This window comes from Nyctereutes procyonoides, unplaced genomic scaffold (genome assembly GCF_905146905.1).
Source record: "Nyctereutes procyonoides isolate TBG_1078 unplaced genomic scaffold, NYPRO_anot_genome, whole genome shotgun sequence".
NCBI lineage: Eukaryota > Metazoa > Chordata > Mammalia > Carnivora > Canidae > Nyctereutes > Nyctereutes procyonoides.
Window position 1 is genome coordinate 37,196,277 of NW_026575159.1, and position 16,642 is coordinate 37,212,918.

The following is a 16,642-nucleotide window of genomic DNA, read 5'->3' on the forward strand; positions in this document are numbered from 1 at the left end:
TCTTTCTGCTTTTAAGATTTTTTTTCTTTATCACTACATTTTGCAAATTCAATTACAATATGTCTTGCCGTGGGCCTGTTTTTGTTGATTTTGATGGGAGTTCTCTGGGCCTCCTAGATCTAGATGTCTGCTGCCTTCCATAAATTAATGAAGTTTTTGGCTATTATTTCTTCAAAAGAATTTTTGCCCCTTTTCGTCTCTTTTCTTCTGAGGCTCCTATAATATGAATATTATTATGTTTGATGGGGTCACTGCATTGCATTCCCTAAGTCTATTCTTGTGTTACATATTTTTTCCATTCTTTGTTCAACTACATTGTTTTCCATTACTTTCTCTTCTACATCATTAATTGCCTTTTCCAGCCTACTGTTCATTGCATCAAGTCTGTTTCTAATCTCATTTATTGTACTCTTCATCTTTGATTGATGTTTTTTTAACTCTTTTATCTCTGTAGTAAGGATCTCACTGGTGTCTTCTATTTTTTTCTCAAGCCCAGTGAGTATCCTCATAATCATTACTTTAAATTCATCATCTGGTATGTTACTTATATCTGTTTCACTTAAATCTCTAGCTGTGGCCTTATCTTATTCTTTCATTCAGGATAAATTTCTCCATCTTCTCATTTTGCCTTAGTCTCTGCCTTCTCTGTGTTAGAAAAGTCAGTATATATATATCCTGCTCCTGAAAGTAATGGCCCTATGAAGACGAGGCCCTGTAGCACCCACAGCCTGGTATTCAGGGACTGCCATGCCCTCTACTCTTGTGTTATGGCTATTTTATACTTTGGGCAAGTTGTCTGCAAAGGCTCTCCTTGCCTGCTGTGCACAGTGTTTGGTCCCTGTCCTGAATGCAATGAGTTTTAAGTAGGGGTGCTTTGGTCTTCTTGTGAAATGAGACTTGTCACCACCTCCACAGGAACTGAGGCCCTGCAAAACTCTATTTAGTCAGGAAACATGGTTTCGGCAGGAGCTTATGCTGGTCTTCTGGAGGAAGGGCTTGCTGTGCAGAGATTGAGGCAAGTGTGACTCAGAAAGACAGTTCCACCAGAGTGCAGGGGAGTGGGAATTAGCATAAGGAAGTTAGGCAGCCGTGTCCAACCTGCCTGCTTCCCACAGGTAGCTCTATGTTTATGTTGAGGGATGGGGGAAGGAAATATCACCAGCCAACTCCTTTGTTCTCAGAGAGGTGTCTCCATGAATGTTGCTTCCCAGAAGAACTCTCCAAGAAAAGCACATAATCTCCCCCCCTGTGTGCCTACACACTGTTCAGATTGCTATTTCCAATCTTTGTGTCCCCAGGGTTGTTTGCCTGACTTCTCTCCAGGAGCAGCCCACTGCCCTCCATGTTCTATCCCAGCCAAGCTCTCTGATGTTTAAAACGCCAGACTTTAAGCCCTGATGGTTGCAAGAACTCAAGAAATTCAGCCCCTCTCCTTTACAAGACAATGGCTATGGAGAAACATTCTTGTACATTCCCCTGTATGCTCTATTCTCACTCTCTATCATACTTCTACATGACCATAGATCCCTCCCTTCCACAGCAGCCAGGATCTGTTTCTCCCCTAAACCACCTCTCTCTACTTCCTACTTTCTTCTATGTGGCCTCCTCTCTCCCTTGACAGTTGTGGAGTTTGTTCTGTCACTGTTCAGGTAGATTTCTAAGGGTATGATTTGATAGTTATCTAGCTGTATTTGTGGGACAAAGAGAGCTCACTTTCCTACTCTGCTGCCATCTTTTTATCTCTAATGTTGGTTGTTTCTATCATAAACAGAAAAAAAAATCAAGGAACAGAGAAGACTGCAGACTTAAAAATAAAGTATTTTTTTTAATAATGGATGCTTCCTTCATGTGGTGTTATATATTTTGTTATTAAATATCTGTAATGGAGTTACTGATTTATTCTGTGTTAGCTGACTTAACAATGGAAATATGCCAGCAACAAATTATATAAGGAAGAGTAACTACTCTGATAGTTAAACATTTCCTTAAAATAACCTAGATTTGGAAGCAATTATCCAGTAGTTTTACTTTCTTCTCCATCTCTAAAATATCCCCATTAAAGCATAATTCATTTAAAGCCATCTTCCAATAAAAGTGGAAGTACAAAAATAGTTATACCTTTCAGTGGAGAATTGAGCCAACCCAAGCAATTTTCTGCAGAGTTGCATTTGTGTTCAGTTTATTTCTTAACCAAACCTCTAGGGAATTGCTGTAGAAAAATTGACATAGAAATTATTCTCTAAGGGTAAATTTTCTTCTTGTCTTCTGCTTGCACCGAAATTCTGTCAGGTAAAAGGCCACCTCACCGTACTGCCTGCTTGTACTTACACTTTTAAATGGGGTGCTCTCTGGAATAAGCACAAGAAATATTTCCAGGAACCAAAGAATTATTCCCTTTTTATTTAATTTTGTATGGACTAACCTAGTGATGGACTATTAAAAAGGAAAATGGAAAATTTAACAACCAAGAAAGTATTCAAATTGTAGCTATATTTCTGCAAAACTTTTCAATGTTTCATTATTACAGGGTTTAAAACCTTTCTGTTTAGTTTATCTAAAATTTAATAAGCCCTAAGAAATTTTACAAATAGTAGTATAACTAAGTATTACAACTAACAATTGGGACAGTGCTTAATCTGAGAGTCAGTATGATGGCTTATAAAAGGGAATCCTTCTTTTCAATAGAAAAGAGAACCCATAACATTAAAATAATGGAGTCTATAGTCTGTATTCATAATCCAAATTAAAATTAAGAAATTCATAATAGATTTCTTTCTTTTATCAGCTGATGATGTGATCTAGAGTCTCATTACAATTATCTGCAAATAGAACTAAAGATATTATGTCTCTTGCTCGTGATAAATGCAGTATGTTTTTCTGGTTTTTCCAATCTCAGGTTTAAATTCCCTTAATGTCTAAAAGGAGTTATTTATCAAAAAATTGTTGCATTAAGCCCTGTAAGAAAAATAATGAGCCTTTCAATTTAGATAGATAGATAAATAAATAAATAAATAAATAAATAATAAATAAATAAATATAAAAATATTGTAGGCAAACCATGTGCAAGGCAGTCTGTTATGTCCTGAGCAGATGAAGATGAATAGAGCTAAGCTCCAGTCTCTAAGAACTTTATAGTCAAACTACAATACAAGATATACAACAGTATAAATCAAAGATGCTGAATGTACCACCTGTGGCAAAGCTTAAATAACCTTGATGAGTGTTGGCAGGAAAGGATATCTAAGGTGACATTTAATGGGGGAAAGGGCATTTGTGCTAAACTATTAAGAATGTGTGATATCTCAGCAGGTCTTGATGTAGAGAATGAATATTCTATACAAAAACAACATGGTTATATTCATTCAGTAGGATAGTGCATAGCTTATATTATTCACTTAGGAAATATTTATTGAGTCCCTATTAGTTATTGGGGAATAAGCTAAATTCATGAATCATGAATTTAGAATATCTTTCCTCAAAATTTCAAAGTCAATTGGAGGACTATAGACAACTATCCATGATAATCCAAGACAAGAGAGTTCAATAAGGGCCTAATACAGATGGGCACATGAGAGTCTTAGAAAAGATATTTAACCAAGTCTGAGTTAGTAACATGCAGTTATGCAAAAGAAAGGTCACCTTCAATGTATACAAAATGAATTTGAAATTAATCAAAGTATAGAAACATGCCGAAGATAAGCACTGCAATCCAAAAAAGTTTAAGAATGTAATTATGTGTGACAGCATAGCTCTGGAAAATTGAAATTAGTTGATTAACAATGTGGCAGTAAGAGAGAAATATCATAAGTTGCCCAGCTATTGGAGAAAATTCATTCATTATAAAAATATTTATTGATTGGGCTCTATGTGTCAGGTTTTACAATCAATGCTTGGGATACAACGAACAATGTTTTCTCCTTCCTCAATGCTGTTAATAACATATTGGGAAAACTGACAAGCATGCAGGAAAGTGTAATTTAAAGTGATAATTGGATTAATCTCTAAAGAGGAAAAAGCATGAGGAAAGCTTAGTGCAGAGGAAATGTTTTATTTAATCCTACAGAACAGATTAACAAGGAAAGTGTATGGGATGGGCTGAGGAAAAAGAGACATTCCAGAAGTCAGGACTGGTTTGTGTAAAGGAATAGAAGCAAAGAAAGTGTAAACTTTTCAAGAAAGTTTTGGCTGAAAAAAAAAAAGTGTAAAAAGGGCAAGATGAAGCTGGAACATATGAAAATAGATCCTAAAAGGCCTTTTACATTCTGATAAGGAGTTTGGGCTTTATTCTGAGGGAAACCAGAAGTCATAAATTAGGATAAATGGTGTCTTCATATTTGGTTAAAAGCATTTTCCTGTAGTGTGAATAGATAATAAAGATAAGAAGCACAACTAGGGACTATCTTTTAAGTTTTTATTTAAATCCCAGTGGGTTAACATACAGCATAATATTTGTTTCAGGTGTAGATTGTAGTGACCCAACACTTACACACAGCACCAGGTGCTTAACACAAGTGCCTTCTTAATCTCCATCATCCGTCTAAACCATCCCCTTACAACCTTCATTCTGGCAAACATCAGTTTGTTCTCTACAATTAAGAGTCTGTTTCTTGGTTTGCCTCTCTTTCTTTTTTTCCCTTTGCTCATTTGATTTGTTTCTTATATTCCACATAATTGAAATTATATGGTATTTGTCTTTCTCTACTATTATAATCCAGAAAAGAGAAGATGGTGGTTTGGACCAAGGTAATGGGATTCAAAATATAGATTTACCAACAAATTTTAGATACTGTCATTTGCTTGGTTGTTTAAAGAGGAAGATAAGCCTAAACTGTAACCAGGTTTGGGGCAACCGTGTGAAGCTGTGCCACTAATTGAATACATGACACTTGGCAAAGAACAAGGAGTAAAACATAGTAACTTTAATTTGAATGTGCTGTTTGAGAAGAATAAAACACAAGAAGGTGGTGATTGCCAGAAGTGAGGTAGGTGTGGGGGAATGGTTGAAACAGATAAAAGGGATTAAGAGGTACAAGTTGCCAGTTATAAAACAATAAGTTATGGGGATGAAAAGTACAGCATAAGGAGTATAGTCAATAATATTGTAATAACTTTGGTGACAGATGGTGATTACATTTACCATGGTAAGCATTGAGTAATGTATAGAATTGTTCTAATCCTTAAGTTGTACACCTGAAACTAATATAAAAATGTGTGCTAATTATATTTCAATAAAATATAGATAAGAGTAAAAACAAAGAAATAAAACATAAGAAGGAAATACAAGGAAATATAATTGATAGGATTGGAGCTATATGATAATAGAATTTTATGATACTCAGTAAAAAATAGAATGGAATGAAGGAGGGCAGTGAAAGAAACGAGGTTTTTATGTTATGGATCAAGAAACCATAAGTAGTGATGGGATAGTAGGCTACAGATGTGAAGATTGTTAATGAGGTTCCAATGATACAATTTTGTGAGGGCTGAATATGAGGAGCAGATAAGGTTCATTTTCAGGTTTTAACCTTGGAAGAATAAAAAGATGTTGGAGACTAAGGAAATGACTTGGATGAAGAGAAATCTTGGGGGAGATGAGTCCTTTTGGCCTGCATCAGTTTTAGATAGCCATGAGGTAATAAGCAGTATCCAACTGTAAATATCAAGGAGATCCCTGGGCTGGAGATTTACTGTGTTTAGTTACTAGATCTTGAGAAAGAATGAAGTTAGTCAAGGAGCATGCATAGGTCAGTGTCAGAAAACCACCTATTTCTGACAGGATCAATGTTTGAGTCATCAATCATCCTGCTAGTTACTGGTCAGGAAAAGGAGAGAACTAGTAGCACTGTGCCATAGAAACCAAAAGGGCAGTGATCATTTCTTGAAGTAAGCCAAGTAAGCCAAGTAGGCCAAATGCAGATGAAATATCTAGAAATATAAAGACAAAAAAAATGATCATTGCATTAAACAAATTGAAGGCTATTGGTGACTGGCAAAGCAGTTGCATTGGAGTAATAAGAAAAGAGTTTATATTGAAGTTTAATAATATGACTGTGAAAGGAAAGAAGAATGAAGAGAGCAGAAGCAGATGGGGAGAAGGAAGGGGAGAGAGATATAGTTAGATTCTAAATATAGGAATGACTGAACAAATCTATATTACAAAACAAAACAAAACATAGTATGTAAAAGGGGTTACTTCAGCATAATATTTGAGGTTCTATTGTGAAAAGATTTGATATTCTTTCTACACAAACTGTGTATTAGAATTTATTTTAACAAAGCAAATACTCAAATAGGAATTAAGCCACTTTAAGTCATATAGTTAATGCTCTTTAAATGATGCAATCATCTAATAAAACTACTCCTTATATAGATGCTTACTGAATCTTTTATATCAAAATATTTTTTCTTGAAAAATCTCAGGATGAGATTTTACTTTGAGAAGCATATATCCCAAACTAAGAGTTGACATACTATATAGATTATAAAAATTTCATCGTTATCTTTAAATAAGTATATGAATGCTCAAAAATATAAATGATGATTTTTATTTAGAAGTAAATTGTACTTGAAAGTACTAATTAAATTAATTAAATACTAATTAAATATTTCTTCTCTCAAGAAATAAATACATAATTTATATTTTAAATTTAATTTGTTATGACATTATTATTCATCCATGCATTTTTACTTTTATTTATTTTTTCATGCATTTTTATTTTAAAGAACCATTAAAAACCGCTTTTTCAAATGCTATATTGCAGTACTGAAACAAATTATAAGATAAAATCTTCCTTTGAAATTGGAAAGTGAATGACTATAACTATATATTATCCTTGAAATTCAGAAAATCAAAATATGACTTTAAGATTTTAAACTCTATATGTAAAGAAAGAAAATAAAATCAATAAGTTTGCATCTTCTAGGTATATAACCTTGGGAAATTCGTTTACTATTTCTGTGTCTCAGTGTCCTTATCTGTAAAATAAAGATAAAAATACACAGAAGTCATGTAGTTATTTTGAGAAATAACCTTCACTCCCTCCCTCTACCTCTTATGTCTCTCTTCCTCAAAAATTCCCTGGACAATGGTAAATTGTATAGAAGTATCAACTATAATATATTGTAACTTAAATTGATATTAAGCACATTTCCATTATTTTATCTGTATTATATTCAGTTTTAGTCATTCAGTTTTAGTCATTTAAATTTGCCTTTCAGTTTAAATGTGCTTCCCCCCCATTTTATGCAATTATAATCCCTTCATATGACATTCAATATGAATTCAAGAGGAAAATAAAATCTATGTGGAGTCAATCTATCTTAAATAAAATAGGCATTTGATTTTTCTCATGAATATTTTTTGTTATTAAATAATTTTGAATGCTTTTCGTTGTGCTAACCAAGCAAGAATTAAAATAAATGTGGAAAGGATGCCTGAGTGGCTCAGTGGTTGAGCATCTGCCTTTGGCTCAGGGTGTGATCCCAGGATCTGGGATTGAGTCCCACATCAGGCTCCCTGCAAGGAGCCTGCTTCTCCCTCTGCCTATGTCTCTGCCTCTCTCTCTTTGTGTCTCTCATGAATAAATAAATAAATCTTTAAGAAAATGTGGAAAAAATTGTGTGCTAAAAATTTGTTTTGGAGTAATGTTATGAGGAAATTCTATAATTCGAGGCTGTTAAAGGGAAAAGAAACTTAAATGAGATTTAAATTTCAGTTTCAATTTTTAATTTGACTTAAATGGAATTTAAATTAGAATATCAGCTTATTGTATTTTAAAATTGACTCTAATCTTTGTGTAGTCAAAGTAGTAAAGTTACTGCTATATCAATTAACAGTATTTTAGTTTTTCATTAACTTTCTTATATTTAATAACTGGGAACTCAAAAAGTTGCATGTATAGAAATTAAATTCTGAAATGTAAGTCTTGAAATACCAGGTAAGTGTACACATACACAACTTTATCTGTCAAAGGTAGGTACTATCATCATTTCCATTGCATAGATTAAAAAATTGAACCTTCAAATGGATAATGATTCTTCCATGGTCATGTCACTGATATGTGGCAGGATTATACCAAGCACAAACTAAGGATAATAACTCTGCTTATTTTAATACCATGATCATGACATACTTCTGAAATGGATCTATCTTCTCTACTTCTCAGTCACTATGTATTTTTTTATGACATGCTCCACACCTAAAATGTGTTCTCATCTTAATTCCTAACTGAAACTCTTGTAAGATCAGATACTAAATATGAAAACCTGTGATGTGGCAGGAATTTATAAAGTATATGACTAAGTGAGAAGAAACATGACACCTGTTTCCACTTCTTAAGAAAGGTAAGTGCTGACATTTGGGACCAAGTGAGAATCGCTTAGTAAATGTGAAAATTGTTCAGTGTTGCTAGGAGAAGCTGTAAAAGGCAGACATCAGTGCTGACTTTTGGTAAGAATTAAGCTATGGACTTCTGGCAATTGATGTTTTCAAAGCTCTTTATATTTTCCATTGTTCATTTCAGTGGCTTGGAAAAATATGAAAAGTATTTTGTTTCTTCAAAGAAAGTACCTAAATCATAAGCAAACACATATACATACATATATGAAAGAAAGGTAAAAATAAAGAGATGTAAAGAATATGAAAAACAAATAGCAAATGATGTTATTATTATTAATATTCTGTCTGCAATATTAATACTAGACAGAAAAAAACACACAGTTTTGTACATAATTATAAAAGGAGCAATTTAACAAGGAAATTTAATAAACTGTCAAATGAGACTTTGATGAAACATGAAGTAAAAAATCAGTACATTTATGTGTACTCATTGAATTACATAATTTCACTTACATAAATACAAACTAAAAGTGCAACTGACACAAAGAGGTTTAGAAAGAAACTCAACTGGCATATATTACTCATTCAGTTCAACTAACAGAGGTAGTCGTGAGCAGATTTGAAGAAAATAGCCTGCTACCTGCACTCAGGATGGTTTTGGATGTTTTATAAGTTTAATGGAAAACACTATTAATCAAGAAAACCAATTTTGCATGTTGATTAACACAGATTTTGCTTTTTGTAAATAGAAATATCAAATATATATATTTATATATTGCTGAATTAAATATGTGGGGAAGAATAGCATTGTGTTCATATAACCTGTTTTTCATTCTTCCTAAATGCATAGTTACAGTACATTTTCCAGTATTTATTTCACTTTGGTTTAGCTACATATCCAGATGTAATGTGGTTAGAAGTGATGTATACCACTTTAGTTCAGCCTATAAAAACCGGTCTACACATTAGGATGTAGGGAACTCTCAAAAATAGTCACACATTTACTGTAGTACCATGAATGGGTGGATAGATAGATTATAGATGATACAGAGAGAGAGAGAGAGAGCGCCCTGGTGTGTGTGTGTGTGTGTGTGTGTGTGTGTGTGCGCGCGCGCATGTGTTGTGTGTGCATATCACAGAAGGGTTACAGATGTGAAGTTGCATTTATTTAAGTCCAGTTGCCTTCCTTGTGAATATTCACTAATCTTTCTTTATTCATGACTGGATATAACCCAGTGTTCTTGAATTCTAAGGTTCTGCCAAGATATTGGAAGTGAAACACTGATCTTTGTGGAGTTGGGTAAGAATAGGACATTAGCAGAAGAAAGATCAGAAACAGGAACAAAATTAGGAACTCCCCACCTTCTAGAATTTAAACCTATAAGATTCCTAGGCCTCATCACAGGTTACATCATAACATGTGGGTTTGCTATGACAGAAAGAATTCTAAAGATATAACCTGGTCACTGGAATAAACAAAGCTTTGCACAGACAAATGAAAGGGGGGAGGGGTAGTCAGCAATGATACTAAGACATGCCAGGCAGAACACTTAGAACAGTTAATTCTTGGTGAGATATAAAAAACAAAAACAAAAAACTTGTAAAAAGAAGATCAGAGTTTAATGTGTAAAGACATTCTAAAACTTAATTACAAGGAGGATTCCTGGCTGTGTGAGTCAATAGAGTATGTGACTCTTGATCTCAGAGTTATGAGTTCAAGCCCCATTTGGGTAAGGGAGTTACTTTAACAAATAAACAAACAAACTTAATTACAAGAAAATATTTCCTAGAAAATGAATTTCAATTTATTAATTCAAATTAATGAGCTATGAAGTAATAATTATTGTTTCGTATTAAATTATCAGCCTGAACTAAGAAAAAAAAAAAGTCATGCACAAATAAGTAAAGCAGAATCTAAAAAAAGACACAATCAATATGAATGGAGAGGAAAGATAATTAAAAAAATAAAAATGAAAGGAAAACAGAACTTGGAGAACTTACTTGATGATACACAAGTTTCAAAGAGAAAATAAATAGGTGATAGAGAATATACAATAAAAAACATAAAAACAGCATCTATAGCCATCTATAGATTTTGAAATAGTTCACCATGGTCTAGATAGGATGTATTAAAAAAGAAAGAAAAAGAAAGAAAAAAAAGAAAGAGAGAGAGAGAGAGAGAGAGAGAAAGAAAGAAAGAAAGAAAGAAAGAAAGAAAGAAAGAAAGAAATTGAATGTTTCCTGACCTAAAAAACATATTGTGTTAAGGAATACTTGGCATCTTGACTTCATTTACAACACACTACAGGGAAAGCAATACAATAATATTGAAAAACTACAGACACTAACATCCTAAATATAACCAAGCTACTATTTTCTTACTAGGGTTAAGGAAAGATATTACCTAATATGCAAGAATTGAGAGTAAATCATGCACTCCTTATGGCATCCAAGGAAAATACTCCAAACAAAAATCAAATGAGTAATCTATGATATTTCAGTACAGAAAGAGATTAATAATGGAGGGTAGTGTTAACCAATGAGCTTTACTATATATTTCCATGTAAAGAGAAAATGGTTGGCTACTGGCATTCTTATAAGAGAATAGACCTATTGCAAGGAAAACCTTACTACCCAACAGTAACAAAAATATTAAACCTCATAAATGTAGGCTTTGGAGACAGAAAGGTAAGGGGAATCCTCTAAGAGAATTTAGAGGGTTAAAATACTTTCTAAAGACCTTGCTCAATTGGCATCAAAGATGAAGAGTGTATATAGAGAACACTCTGGTGGTGATGAATTAAGGAGAATTAATTTGTTATGTCATTTTTTAATGTCATTTTTAAAATATGGATAAGGACAAACATATATTCAATTAAACAGGAATATAGTTACTAAGAGAAATGAAATGTGGAGTCAGAATTAAACAGAACAAAAAACACAATACTTAAGTCCTTACAAAATAAAAGTAAAGAAAAGAAATGTTTTGAAAAGAAAGTTTCAAAGAGAAGGTAAAAATAAAAGGCAAAAAGAGGAAGATGGTGCAGTAGGAGGATCCTCAGCTCACCTCATTCCACAGATACAACTAGATAACATACATGTCAATGCAAATAACTCAGAAAATGACCCAGGCTGGGCAGAACAGACTCTCCAAAGCTAAATGTAGAGAGAAGGCCACATTGAAAAAGGCGCAGGGGCAAACTCTCCTCAGGACAGAGAAATGCTGTGGATGCAGAGTGAGGAGAGTAACATATTCCTACTAGGGAGCCCCATTAGAGAAGACAAATCCCACTAACATTTGGCTTTGAGAACTAAAGGAGCTGCATTTCAGGAGTTCTTTTTTTTTTAAGATTTTATTTATTTATTCATGAGAGACACAGAGAGACAGAGAGAGAGAGAGGCAGAGACAGAGGCAGAGGGAGAGGGAGAAAGCAGGCTGTATGCAGCCAGCCTGACATGGGACTCAATTCTGCGTCTCCAGGATCACACTTTAGGCCAAAGGCGGCGCTAAGCCGCTGAGCTACCCAGGCTGCCCTGCATCTCAGGAGTTCTTAAGATTGGTGGACTTAACACATGGAACTTGAAAAATTTGCATGCTTGGCTCTGGGAGAACTGGGAGGGCTAGAGAAAATGGAGTCTTGCCCTTAAGGGGACAGCACAACATACAGCCCTGCAGAGATATAAAAAGAAACAGCAATTTGGTGTGTGTGGGGGATTTGTTTACTAATCTGAGTGTGTGCTGAATGGGGCAGGCATCAGTTGGGAGACTACTCCAGGAACAGAGGAGCTGGCGGTCCCCATTTCCTTCTCCTGCCCTCCCCTGGGCTAGATACACAGACACCTAGTGTGGTGCCAACAGTCTACCTAACTTGATAACAGCACACACACACCCCATTATCCTATGAACATGCCCCCTCCAGCCTTACCTCCACTCCAAGTTTCCTCCTATATCAGCCTCCTGAAAACCTTGGATCCTGCACCCATGTGCTTCTGTGGATCCACACCCACCAACTTTGTCTGCCTGGGTCCTGATAGCTATGGATGTCTTCACATGACAGACCAGTTCAAACTTTACTAGCACAGCCTTCCCTGGCCGCATTTATTCCTGCCATCCTGCCTTCTCTAATATGGTCTTGACCTGAGCCCACCTGAAACTTGACTACAAGCCCAGCTGTGTGCAAGCAGTTCCAACGGGGGCTAGTCTTACTCCAAAGTGACACCTACTCTAGTGGAAGGAGATAACCACATATACCAGTACAACTGTGGTACTGGCAGTGGGCTAGAGGCAGACCCTGATCTGACTGCAGACCCTGACTGCCAATGAAAACTTCTTGGAGACAACAGAGAAAGTGCCCTGCAGCTCAGGGCTACTGCATCTCTGACAAACACCTAATCTAATTTAACTCAAGACCAAGGCTTCCCCAGACTAACTCACTAACACAGGAACTAAATAATGCCCATAATAGGCAAAGAGAGCCATTGCAGATAATTGGACTGAAGGTAAAAGTGAGTGACTCAGCCACAATAGCAGGGCACATGTAATGCACACAGGAGACACTCCTGAAATGTCAGGTTTTTTTTTTTTTAATTTAATTTTTGAGAGAGAGAAAGAGAGTGACCATGAGCTTGAGCAGGTGTGGGGAGGGGCAGAGGGAGAGAGATACAATCTTAAGCAGGCTACATCCAGCATGGAGCCTGATGTGGGGCTTGATCTCACCACCCTGAGATCATGACCTGAGCTGAAACAAATAGCTGCTTAACTGACTGAGCCACCCAGGCACCCCTGAAATGTCAAGTTTTGTTTAACAGAGGACATTGCATTGCAGGCACTACAGGACCTCTTCTTCATATGGCCACTGTTTTCAAGAGTAAGAGACATAGGAGACTTTACTAAAATATAGAAACAGGGGCAAAGAGTTAGACAAAATGAGGAGACAGAGGAATATATCCCAAATAAAAGAACAGGACAAAGTCATAGCAAGAGATCTAAATGAAACAGAGATAAGTAATATGCCTGGTAAATAATTTAAAGTGATAGTCATAAAGATACTAGCTGGACTTGAGAAAAGAGTGATGGATCTCAGTAACTCCCTTAACAAAGAAAAAAAACATTAAAAAAATAATTAGAGATGAAGAACACAATAACTGAAATAAAAACACACTAGATGGAATAAATAGTATACTAAAGGAAGCAGAAAAACAGATCATGACCTGAAGGACAGAGTAATGGAAAACAACCAAGCTGAACAGGAATGAGAAATAATAATTTAAAAAGATGAAAATAGACTTAGGGAAAGCAGCAACCATCAGGCATAATAATATTTGCATTATAGAAGAAGAGAGGGAAAAGGAGTAGATTAATCACTTATGAAACCAGTAGGGAAGCTAAAGCATAATAGAACTAAAAATCAGTCAAGGGGGTAGTGGGGCACCTGGGTGGCTCAGTTGGCTTAAGTATCTGCCTTAGGCTCAGGTCATGATCCCAGGATCCAGGAATCAAGCCCAGTGCTGGGGTCCTTGCTGATCAGGGAGTCTGCTTCTCTCTCTCAAATTAATTAATTGATTGATTAATTAAAAATTTTTAATAAAATATCAGTCAAGGGTTTCACAAAATTAAAAGTTGTAAAATATGACATCATATGCTCAAAATGTGGGATGGGGAAGAATAAGGAATGGGTTCAAACTTAAGCAACCATCAACTTAATATAGACTTCTATATGCAGAAGATGTTAGATACAAACGTAATGATAACCACAAATCAAAAACCTCTAATAGATATGCAAAAATAGAGTGATCAAAGTATATCACTAAATAAAGTCAACAAGCTGTAAGAATGTCCACTCTCACCACTTTTACTTAACATACTACTGGAAGTCCTAGCCATACCAATCAGACAAGAAAAATAATTAAAAGGCTTCCAAATTGACAAGGAAGAATTAAAGCTTTTGCTATTTGCAAGTGATATAATACTCTATATAGAAAGTCCTAAATACCACCAAAAAACTAAGAGACTGATAAATGAATTCAATAAGATTGTAGGATACAAAACCAAATATATGGAAAACCCTGCATTTCTATACATTAATAATTGAGCAGCAAAAAGATAAATTAGGAAAACAATTCTATGTACAATTGCAGCAAAAATAATTAACTCCCTAGGAATAATCTTAACCAAGAAGGTGAAAGATCTGTACTCTGAAAACTATAAAACATTGATGAAAGGAATTGAAGATGATGCAAAGAAATGGGGATATTCCATGTTCATAGGTTGAAAAAACAAATTTTATTAAAGTGTATATACTACTCACAGAAACCTACATATTTAATGCAATCCCTATCAAAACACCAACAGCATTTTTTTTGAGAACTAGAAAAATTTTAACATAACTGCAAAAGACCCCAAGTAGCCAAAGCAATCTTTAAAATGAAGAAAAAAAAACTAGAAATGTCACAATACCAGATTTAAAGATATACAAAGCTGTAGTATTCAAAGCATTATGATACTGGCACAGAAATGGGCACATAGATGATCGATGCAACAGGACAGAGAGCTCAGAAATAAACCCACAGTTATATGGTCAATTAGTTTTTGACAAAGAAGGCAAGAGTATACAATGGGAAGAAGGCACTCTCTTCAACAAATGGTGCTGGGGAAACTGGACAGCCACATGCAGAAAAATGACACTCGACCATTTTATTACACTATACACAAAAGTATATTCAAAATACATTAAACACCAAAATGTGAGACCTGAGACCATAAAAATTCTGGAAAAATCACAGGCAGAAATTTTTCTGACATCAGCCATAGTAACATTTTCCTAGATAGGACTCCTGAGGCAAGGGAACAAAAGCAAAAATAAACAGTTGGGAATACATCAAAATTAAATGCTTCTGCACAGCAAAGGAAATAATCAACACAACTATAATACAACCTATTGAATGGGAGAAGTAATTTGCAAATGACATATCCAACGAAGGTTTAGTATCCAAAATATATGAAGAACTTATACATCTGAACACCAAAAAAACCCCAAATAATCCAAATAAGAAATGAGGCAGAAGATATGAACAGACATTTCTCCAAAGAAATTATGGGCAGATGGGCAACGGACACATGAAAAGATACTCAACATCACACATCAGGGAAATACAAATCAAAACTACAATGCAATATCACCTCACACCTGTCCGAATGGCTAAAATTAACAACACAAGAAATAACAAGCATTGGTGAGAATGTGGAGAATGGAGAACCCTCTTGCACTGTTGATGGGAATGCAAACTAGTGCAGCAACTCTGGAAAACAGTATGGAAGCTCCTCAAAAAATGAAAAACAGAACTGCCATATGATCTATAATCATATAACTTGAAATTTACCCCAAAGATACAAAAACACTAATTCAAAGGGACACATAAATTATTTTTGTGTATTTAAGTATTATTTACAATAGCCAAACTATGGAAGCAACCCAAGTGTCCATCAACTGATGAGTATATAAAGAAGAGATAGATTAGATTTGATAGATTGATAGGTGATAGATAACCATGATAGATGATAGATGATGATACATGTTAGATAGCTAGATGATAGATGATGATGATAGATAGATAGATGATAGATAGATGATAGATTAGATAGATAGATAGATACAGATAGATAGATAATAGAGTATTATTCAGACATAAAAAAGAATGACGTCTTGCCACTTGCAACATGGATGGATCTAGGGAGTTCACTCATATGTGGAATTTAGGAAAAGAAAGAAACGAACAATAATAACAAAAAGAACAAAGCAGAAAGCAGAATAAACTCATGAGAAAAAACTCTAGAGAACAAACTCATGGTTACCAGAAGGGAGTTTGGTCAGAAAATGGGTGAAACATGTAGAGAGGATTAAAAGTAAACTTATTTTGATAAGTACTAAGTAATGTATAAAATTGTTGAATCACTATATTTTACATCTGAAACTAATATAACACTTTATATAAACTACGAGCAAAAAGATACCAGCAAATATTAATGACAACATAATATCAAAGTATAATTGCCATGTTCATAGCAAATAATGTGATATTTAATGTTAAAGGAATTAAATGGATTGATGAGGAAAGATATATTATGGCCAAATTTGCAAAACATACAATATGCTAAACCATGCTCAACCGATGGAAAAAATTCCAATTAAAATGACAAAGTGATACTATTTTCATTTATCAGGCTGACTCATATTTAGTTTTCAAAGATTGATAATAGTGCCCTTATGTTATATGGGGAAATGCATATTCTCTTAAAGCTTGAAG